The following is an 11,560-nucleotide window of genomic DNA, read 5'->3' as shown; positions in this document are numbered from 1 at the left end:
AATTTTATAAGGGGGGAGAATGTAATGACCCTAAATTTTAAATTGAAAAAAAAATTCTCTCAATGAATTTTTTATTTAAATAAATTTTATAGTAAGTAGAAATTGATAGTTTAGAGAAACTCATGTTAAAAGTTTTCTTGAGGATTCAAAGTTTAAATTTTTCCTAGCAAAAGTTTAGATTTGAAAGTTTAGGAAAATCTTGTGTCCTTCCTTATAATTTTCTTGTGCCTTTCATTGTAATGTTCTCGTGCTCTTTTTGTACTTTGCTCCAATGCTTCTTTTGGTTCTGATTCATTTCTTTCGTGCGAAAAAAAAACAGAGCATCACGATTTTTTTTCTCTCATCGCCATCATACGGTTTTCTAGATGCTCATAGTCAGTCCATTTCTCCAGCCCTTATCAACATCCTTAGCTCGCTGTCAATTGAGCTTTCTCGTTGTTGCTGTTGCTCCATCTATGGTCATCCTTGTTTTCCAGCCACAAGTGGAGTTGAGTTGCTGATTCTCTTCCCTATCATCGTTGTTGTTTGTGTCATCGTTAGGTGCGTAACACTCCACTTCTTTTCTTGCCACTGGTCTGTGTACTTGCTGCTGCCTTCTTCCTCTTCCCCGTTTGATTTTGTCTGTCCAGTAAGGAAGGAGGTTGAAGTTTTCTACGGTTTTCTCGATCTTGTGGCTGTCGGTGGTGAGTAGGCAACTAGACTTCGTTTTCTTTATCCTCATCTGCTGAACGTCTTTGTGTAGTGGAAGCTTAAGGTCTTCGTCTTCTTTTTCGGTCCATGGGTAATGCTGCGTCTCCTCCTCTTTAGACAGCTGGGTGGCGACACTTGGACTATTCTTCGTGTGGTTCTTGAGTCTGTGCACGGTAGCTAATGTTGCACTATGGTAGAGGTAAAACACTAATTCTTCCTTCTATTCCTTCGAGTTCAATAGCAACGTCCATCATTCTCTTTCCTTTATTCGCCGAGGGTGGTGCTCTGTTTTTCAATATCCCTATCATGCGATTGGTAGTAAGGCTTAGTATTGTTTTGGTAAAGATTAGATGCTATTCTTCTTATTATGCCGAGCCACAAAAAAATTGTTAAATTTTATTGTAAAACCTAGAGGAATTTTATAGGCAAGCTAAGAAAATATGTGTTTTCATATAATATATATGTAACTTGATCTAACTATTGAAATTGTTCAACACCTATAGGGAAATTATTAGACGAAAGAGTAATTAAAATTTTGTTAAGTCTGGAATAATTGTTATGTCAATAGTTGGAATGGAATGCTACCAAGTATTCTGAATTACTTGATAGAGGCTATTGGTGGATTCAATGAGAATAGAAAGGGTTATTGAAGAGCTTAAATATTAATTTAACTTGATTATTAAAGACAGAAAAAATTCATAATGACACGAAAATTGTTGGGTTTATGTGTTAGATTACTTTAGGGGCATCATTGGAGTAAGTAAGAAATTGAGGGAGCTTGAATGTAAGGTTTTTCAAAACTTTCAGGTGAGTGGGTAGCACTTCAAATCAAATTTTAATAGAGTGTTTATGAAATCTATTTATTTAGATTTTACTATTATTTCTTTATAAATTGCACAAATATTCATATTAATCTTATTTTTGTAATTTTTTTATTTATGAATATGTGTTAATTTTACTAAGGATTTATATTGTTGATAAGCAATGATTGAAGAATATATATGACAACTAGTATTATTTCTCATAAGCAGCTTAATTATTTGATTTTACATTGAAATAATATTTTATTCCAATAATTTGTGTATGGAAGAAATGATAATTCATTTGGATAATGAAAAACGATAGCTAAACAGTATTTGCAAGTGAAGATTTTGAAACTATTTTTCTTACTTCATACATGCTTGATTTTAATGAGGGGGACTGAGTTCAAAACGTTGGATGCTAACGGCAGTTCCGTTAGCTCTTGGCGTGCCATGGTACACCTAGCTAGCAAGGTACTTGTAGGAGATGCTAGCCCCATGCGAAGGCCAACGCACGTGGATTGGAGGGATGGCAATTCATGAGCACTGTATTTACGCTTGTTTTCGTGGGCCTCGTGCTAGCACTTGATTCGTGGCTCTTGCCACGTTTGTTTTATGGCTTTTAGCCGTGCTTAATTAGTTACTTATCCTCGTATGCTATGTGTCCACACTTATTACTCATAAAGTGTTTGTACTTTATGAGTCGTACCTATTTTTAAACGATTATGTGATTTTAATAATAGTTGATTACCTTCATAGTTATATTGTTGAGAAAAAGCGTTGTTTATTGCTAGCTTACATATATGATTCATTAGTTCATCAAGTCATTTTGGATTAAATCTGTTAGTTACTATCTTCATAAGTTCTTTAAAATTTACTGGAACGCTACTCACCGAAGTTTCTTTAACCTCAAATATCGTACCTGACCTTCTACCTCTTATGGATCATTGAGGGACCCTATTACTTTTTGGAAAGAGAAAGCACATGGTGATTATTCTTTTTGTTGAAACTTTGTATTGTACCTTGTAAATTGTAAGTTAGTGCTCCATGTACACCATAGCTAGGTCTTAGTTTTATTTTATTATTATATGAATTGCTGGAATGAAGCTAGTCTCCTTGCTGGTTTGGGTGACAGGTTTTGTTGTTGCGGAAATTTCGAGAGGTTCAAATTATAGGGGAGATTCTATCGAAATTTCTACAAAACATTTAAAACTTGAAAATCTTATTATTATATATAACTCACATATATTGATATTTTTAGCTTAATATCTGGTTAATCAAGGCTTATGGAATATGAGTTTATCTCATATTTCATGCCAATCATACCCTTAATATTGGGGTGTGACAGAGAGTAATGAGAGGAATTGGGTTAGATAAAGGTTAGTGTTGGCAATGACTAATAATTGGCCATAATATGCGTGAACGAGTATGAAAAGAGGAAGTGGTAGCAATTAGATGTTTAATTGTGGTAATTGGCACTTTTGTCAATGGTAAGATTGACTTTGATTTGCCAATTTTGTGTAGATTCTTGAATACTACGAGTTGGATAGCGAGAAGAACTTGAATAGGATTGTGAGACACATATAACCCTTTCTATTGAACAGAAGGGTTTAGGTAACTATATAATTTATTATGTTTATTAACTATTATAACTGTGTAGAAGTAAATATGAAATGGTGAATTTGTTATTTTATAAGTTTTATACATGATTTGACATTGTAAATGATTTTAGCATGAAAATCAATTTATGAAATGAAATTTGAAAGGTTATTGCTTTCGATTTATATATATATATATATATATATATGTTATATATAAAAGTGTTTGATACGAAAATGTGAATGAGCAGTGAAACTTATGAGAAAAAACATGATCATAGAGGGTGGGAGTTCACCCAAGATATGTAGAGTTGTGTGTGTGTGGGGATGGGAGTGAAAAATCAATATGGTCGGGTTGGTACTATGGGACATTTGGTGCAGCATTAGACAGGTTAGTACCATAGGTAATTCGGTACAGCATGCTATGGGACTGTTACTATGGGATATTTGAGCAGTCTGCCAACTCTCTAGTGCCTATTAGGGTATGGTTAGGAGTCAACAACACCTCTATCACTAGTGTGTGAAGGAAAAAACTATAGTCTATAGGTAGTATAGGTTACCTTTGACTGGGTTTTTCTACCACCGAAAGTGTACTTGGTCAATGAGTGATTGATCCAATAAATCCTATAGTTTCGTGTTGGGGAGCCTTGGAGGTTCGATGGCTAGATGATCATGCTAGTGTGTATTTATGTGGAAATGCTTTAAAAAGAGGAAATTTCCACATGCTTTGAAATAAAATTGGTGTTATTCTAGTTTTATTACTTTGGCATGGTTATCTGTGGTAATCGACATTGAATAAACTATATTGGTTACTGAGATTTTTATCTCACTTGTGGTTATTACATTTTTCAGGTTCTGATAGTGGTGGTGCAAAGGGGAAAGACATAGGCTAAGTTGACCACTAAAGCCTTTTTGTAAGAATTGATGTAATGAATTTTTATATTATTAGTTATGAGCTTGTGTATAAGTTGTTATAGGAACTGAGTACATGTGCAGAAGGTTGTGAATATTATGTTTGGTGGTTTTTGGTTCCCTAGCCCTATGTATATGTGTGAATGATGAAATGATAGAGTGGGTTAGTGGATGAATGTGAATATGATATGTGCGGATATGAGGTATGCTTGATATATATGTGGAAATTTGGCCTTAGATGAGAGTTAAATGAAAATGTGAAATTTTTACCTAAATTATGTGTAATGGGAAATTTATGGGGCCAATTGTGTGTATGCATGTTATATTGTTTATATGATTAGTCCCTAGAAGTGGCCAATGACTTTTGATTTTGATCAGAGATGCTTAAGTGACAAATTTTAACTTAAAATGGTCAATATGCACTTGAATGTTTAATTTTCAAATGGGATATCAGATTTAAATGAAACTAGTGTCATTAGTTAGATTTTGAAACAAATTTCATGTGGGCATTTTAACTATCCCAATCGGACATTGGATGTGAAAATGGTGCATATCTGAAGTTCACACCAGAAACTGCTAAGTGACAATAGAATCAAGTGTGTGCGTCGCGGTGCATGTATCCACATACCATTATGCATGGCACAGAGTGGGCAGCTGTAGTCTCTGTGCCACATACCGCGGTGCATGTTGCACGAGTCGCGAACATGCACTGCGGCATACGGCCCCTATTTTGATCTAATTTGATTTAAACGCATACGTTTTCTTGTTTTTTGATGCACTCTTACATACTGCTTCCGCTATGAAAGTTTTTTATAATTCAAGTAATTTATGAAATAATTTTGAAGATGTTTTATATAGGATCCCAAAGTTTTCAAAATAAATAATTTGAAATTGATCAGTAGATTGTGTGGAGTTGTATGGTAATGTCAGTGATGGCATTACAGCTTATGCGCTTCAACCTACCTAACCATTTTTAATTTTATAATGGTATAATATTTACCATGGTAAAGTTATGACTAAAGATTTGTATCTTTTTTAAGAAAAATAAATATTGAAATTACTATCAATCATCAATGTCTTTTAAAGATAAATTTAAATATAATAACATTTCAATACTATCAATTAACTTTGGAGCATTGAAATTACTAAAAATTACATTTGAAGCAAACAAATCTTTCGATAAGTAATCATATTTATTTATTTATTTTTACTAGTTTGTATGTGAAATACCCTCCCTTAGTGATGCAATACACGATATGGACCATTCTTCTCCTTTTAGTGTGAATTCGAACCCATGACAATTGGGAGAGCTGTTATCTCTAAAGCTACAAGACACTCAAACATTGACCCGATATGGACCATTCTAATTTCAACAAACATGTGAGTTTACTTGACTTGGAAATTCAACACTCTTTGAATATAAAATCAAATTTGATCTAAGAATTGTTAGAGAATAATGTGTGGCATAGTTAGATTCTAATAGAAAAATATACATCATTGTGTAATGTTTTTCCACAATATAGGTAAATGAATTGTGTTGACTAGAAAAATTATTTATAAAATTAAATGAATTGTTACCATTTATGACTTTTTTTTCTCTTTGGTCATATTAATGAATTGCATAGAAAGACAATAAAACACCCAATTCATAGAACCTCCATGTTATCAATGAAATGACTAAAATAAATATTCATAAATTATTTTTATTCCATTGACCTATCATTGTGCCATTTTCTTCACGGAAAGGGCAGATCTCATAAATTATTCTATGACTCGTTCCCATTAATTTCCTCTTTAGTTTAGCACCCTCCCATCCCACGGTGATCCATTCCTTATGTATAATACATATCATATTAATTAATACACACACATACAAAAACGCACTATATAGTTCTTCTGGACATTATAAAAATATGATTCACTAGTTTATTAGAATAATTTTTGTAAATTAACATAAACTTTACATCAATAAAAACAATGATACTTAATATTTTTATATACATAAAACTCTTTTTATTTTTTATTTTAAGTAATTTATTCTAAAACTATTAATTATTATAAAAATTTATCATTTTCATTAATATAGAATTAATTTTTTATTTAATTTGCATATACATAAAATTTTTTTATTTTTATTTTAAGTAAATTATTCTAAAAATATTTAATTATTATAAAAATTTATCATTTGCATTAAATTTCTAATATACTCATTCTAATCTCATTTATAAGGTAGACTAGGAGATAGAGAAAATTTTGTTTATTATAATTATAAGATATGTGGATTTTTTTATAAAAAACTCTATTTAAATATTTGTGTGTGTTTTGATATATTATTAAAACATGTATATTTGATAGAAGTGAAATTAAAAATTTATTAAATCTTTGAAGAAAACTAATGAATTATAATTTTTTTTTGAATGAAGCATGTTGAAAATATTTTATAAATATCCATACTAAGTAGAATATGGTGTATATATTACTTGGCCAAAAACAAAATTCCCAATATTTTGTCTATTTTTTAAAGATACTCATTATTTTATTTCTCATTCTGCAGTTTATCTATAAAAAGGGAATTAGCAATTAAGAGAGAGAATTGGAAGTATTAAATGAATAGGAAAATGCAAAGATATTTCTCAAGACTAGAATTATTGTGCCCCATTCTCTACTCTAGAGATATTCAAGTTGATTTGAGTTCATTAATTTAGTTAGTTAGTTGATTTAAATCTTAAAAATTTAAAATAATTAAATTAAGAGAAATGACTTTAAAAAAATATAAATGACTTTAAATTAATTAATTGAGTTCATTTCTCTTAAATTTTCCACTGCGATTCTTATTATTTATTCAATAAATGCAGAGGCATCGTTCTCTTTATTAATAAAGTTAATTGATTTAACGCTTAATACTTTATTCTATTCAGTAATTAAGAATAATATATCAAACAAATACAAAAATGTTATCACTCCCAGGTAGAAGAACTTGCCATTATATTAAAATTAGTAAAGTTAATATTGGTATTTCAAGGTATAGTTAAATTTGCATGGGTTTAATTGTTTTTGGAGGAATTTTATTGATTGCAATAATTTTTAATTTTCCTTCATTTTAATATAATGAAGGATGAAACTTCAAATCACCGACGATAGAAAACTTATTTTAATTAATGATTTTTGTTATAGATATTTATTTAATTAAATGTATGTCTATTTTCCAGTGCATTACATGAGGGACTAAATGCTAAAACTTGCATTAATAAAGAAAAACATATTAAACAGAAACAGACATAATCACCTCTATAAGAAAGGATTTATCTTTACATTCAAGTTAGTAAAATAAAATTTTTGTATTTCCATATCTAAAAACAACTAAATTTGTTTGACGCTCATTAATTTCAGAATAATTTCACCGAATGCAATATTTTTTATATTTTTCATTGTAATATAATTAGTGGATACAAAAAATTTAAAAAAATATAAATCACCTATGTTGGATTAAAACAATTTAAGAGAAATGACTTTGAAATTTATATCTTTCAAAATAATAGTGCATAAAAAAGTCTTAACATTAGAAAAACTGACACTGACGAAACAAATAAGTCCATCTAAAACAGTCATAGCATGCACAAACCAATCAAAACAAACACATCAAGTTTTCCACATTACTTAAGTGTCTGATAGTAAAACTTGGGTATATATTAGACAATGGCAATGAATTGACCTATAGACTTACAAAATTTTCCACATAGCGCGTAGAATACTCATCCACATGTAGAAAGAGACCTATAGACTTACAAAATAAGTTTAGAAAATAAAATCTTCCACAAACCGCGTAGAATACTCATCCACATGTAGAAGAGACCTATTGACTTACAAAATAAGTTTAGAAAATGATGATAAAATCTTCAAAGGTATAATTCAATTAAAAATACCTTATAATATTAAACAGAGAGAGAGAGAGTAACATTTTTCTTTTCATTAATACTCACGCCTCTATCAAATTCATTTTTATTTATTTTAATTTCAATATCATGTGGTCGTAATCACCAACAAGTTGGCCCAAAAAAATTTCCAACATGTTGAAGAATACGGCAATAATGTCTCGTTTCCATAGCATCCCAAGATTATGACTAGTGGCTCTTATTGATACAAAAGTATATGTTATTAGAGCTGAAAAATTTCAACTTTAATATTATAATTAACAGTTTTGAATGCATATACAACGAAAAATTAAATATCTCTAGTTCTTTTTCAATTGTACCTCCCGTAAGAAAGATCTGACAAAAAAAAAAAATCTTATCCTATCTTTCTATTTATATTCACACAATAGTTTTGCTGGAATTAGTTCATGTGCTGGTTAGTCTCTTGGAGGGCATGCGTAGAGCTAAACCCAACGGCTGATAATTTGAATAGTCTAATACGGAAATTTTTTTTATAGCAATTTGAATATTCTAAGGCTCTAAGCTTATTATTTGGTAACGAATACACATTTAATATCTTATTTTTATAATTTGTGCAAAATAAATATCCTTTCACTTTCAAATTATTTGATAATTGATTATAAAGTGATTCACACCATTAGTTTTATTAATAAAAATGTCATTAATAATTTTTAAATAGTAATAAAAAATTCTCAAATATTTACGTATTAAATTCAATTTTTTTAAGATAATACTGATTAACATAAAAAATTATCGTTTGAGACTAACATTGGTAGGTTACAGAATTAAAAATATACTTTATAAATTAAAGTACCAAACTAAAATCTTATTTGAAGTTAGAGAATGAAATGAACACTTTTGTCCTTTTTTTCTTAAATCAAGTTTGTGATCATTTCAAAATTGCCAAAGTGGATTTTTTGATTGGATAGAAAAGTCAATTAATTAAAAATTATTAACTGAAAACTTAGAAATATGCTCTTTTTTAAAAAAAAAATTAATTGTGCTCATTTTGGGATTGGAAGATGGGTAGAAGATGATAGGGTGTGAGAGACATTCTTCTATGATTGGTGGGGACAGGATTGAGATTTTGAGGTCCACAACCATATTTTTATATTTTAATTTGTAATATTTTTAAGTACTATGAATTTTTTTTGTAACATTTATCTAAATTTATTTCATTTTTCAAATTTCCAGAATCTTTTAGTTTTTAAAAAAAAAATTAAGACTTTTAGTAAACTCATTCGTGTATTTTTATTTCTTGATTTTTATATTTGTATTGTTATATTTCTAATTGAAGCTAGGATTAATGAGCATTTTTCCCCTCAACTATTTGCGCAAGAACTCTATTATCTTAATTGAATATTTGGTACATAGAAAAATAAAAGAAATATTCTAGAATGAAAATGAGATATGTAGCTAGAAAGAAAACGAAATAAATGCATTTCCCTTTTCCTTCTTAGCTAGAAAATATTTGTCTACTTACAGTGGGGGCCAATTATATTGTGGAAAAACATTACACTATGACTTAGATTTTTTTGTTAGAATCTGACTATGCCACATGTTATTCTCTAACAATTCTTAGAATGAATTTGATTTTATATTCAACAAGTGTTGTATTTCCAAGTCAAGTAAACTCACATTTCCTTTGCATAGAAGAAGTGGGACAATAATATGTGTTTGTTGAAATTAGAATGCTCTATAACATGTCGATGTTTGAGTGTCTTGTTGCTTTCAAGATAACAGCTTTCCCACTTGTCATAATTCTTCAAATAAATTTGATTTTTATAATCAAAGAATGGTATATTTCCAAGTCAAGTAAACTCATATGTGCTTGGCATGGAGGAAGTGGGACAGTAATATGTTTTTGTCAATGTTTGAGTGAAATTCATATGTCAAGTAAACTCATATCAATTCATATACTCATTGTGTGAACCAACTTCTGAATTTAAGGGGGGCCAAGTATATTTGTGAAATCAATATATATTATTAGTTATATTTTTTTATAACTTTAAAAATCAAATCATAATAAAAAATCAAATATTTAAGCTTATACATACACTGCATTTTAATAAAATCATATGATAATTTCAGAAAAAAAATATATGGTTTTTTAATACATCGCTTAATATATATATATAACTCTTTTTCTTAATAAGCTCTATAACTCTTTCTTATCATTAACACTTTCTATTTTTTATTTAAAATCCAATTCAACTTATTTGATTGAAAAATACATTAGATACATATATTCAATACCTAGATTTTTTTCTATAATAAATTATGTAAAATTTTGAACCACTACATATTGATGATTTGGGGAAAAATAATAAATATTGAACATTTATAACAAATTAAATCAATATATATATTATGTTTAAAAACAATATTTGGCATACTTAGAATAATCTTAATTAATATTTTATGAAAATTAAATAAAAAATTCTGTATTATTGCAAATGATAAATTTTTATAATAATTGATATTTTTAGAATAATTTACTTAAAATTAAAAGAAAAAAGCTTTTATGTATATGCAAATTAAATAACAAAGTAATTCTATATTAATGCAAATGTCAAATTTTAATAATAATTAATATTTTTAGAATAATTTACTTAAAATAAAAATAAAAAGGCATTTATGTATATAAAATATTAACTATCATTTTTTTATTGATGTAAAGTTAATGTTAATTTACAAAAATTATTTTAATAAACTAGTAAATCATATATTTTTATAATGTCCAGAAGAACTATATAGTTTATAATTAATATAATATGTATAAAACATAAGGAATGGGTCACTGTGGGATGAGGGGGTGCTAAACCAAAGAGGAAATTAATGGGAATGAGTCACAGAGGCCTTATTACATATGCCGAGGTCTGCTTTTAGCGTGAAGAAAATGGCACAATGATAAGTCAATGAAATAAAAAATAAGTTATGAATATTTACTTTAGACATTTCATTGATAATATGGAGGTTCTATGAATTGGGGTGTTTTCTTGTCTTTCTACACAACTCATTAAGATGGCCAAAGAGAAAAATAAGTCATGAATGATGACAAGTCATAATTAATTTTATACATAATTCTTCTAGTCAAGACAATTCATACACCTATATTGTGGAAAACATTACACAATGATGTAGATTTTTATTTTGATAGAATCTGACTATGACACACATTAGTCTATAACAATTCTTAGAATAAATTTGATTTTATAATTAAAGTGTATTGTATTTCCAAGTCAAGTAAACTCATGTCCCTTGCATAGAGGAAGTGGGACAATATGTTTGTTGAAATTATAATTGTCCATAACATTTCCACATTTGAGTGTCGTGGTTCTTTCAAGATAATAGCTCTCCCACTTGTCATGGGTTGGAATTGACACTGAGAAAGCGGAAGAAAAAAATTTTATTAGTTTCACATACAAACTAACAAAAATAAATAAATAAATAGTTGCTGATCCATAGATTTGTTTACTGCTAATGTAATGTTATAGTAATTTCAATGCTCCAGAGTCAATTATTATTGAAATGTTGAAATTATGTGAATTAGAGTCATTTCCGAGTTTCATTGATGTAGATATCAAAGAGGAAATTAATTATACATCCATAATTTTTCAAGTGGCAA

This window comes from Prosopis cineraria, unplaced genomic scaffold (genome assembly GCF_029017545.1).
Source record: "Prosopis cineraria cultivar Desert tree isolate PC_DT_omini unplaced genomic scaffold, ASM2901754v1 PC6, whole genome shotgun sequence".
In the NCBI taxonomy this organism is placed as follows: Eukaryota; Viridiplantae; Streptophyta; class Magnoliopsida; order Fabales; family Fabaceae; genus Prosopis; species Prosopis cineraria.
This window is presented reverse-complemented; position numbering follows the sequence as displayed.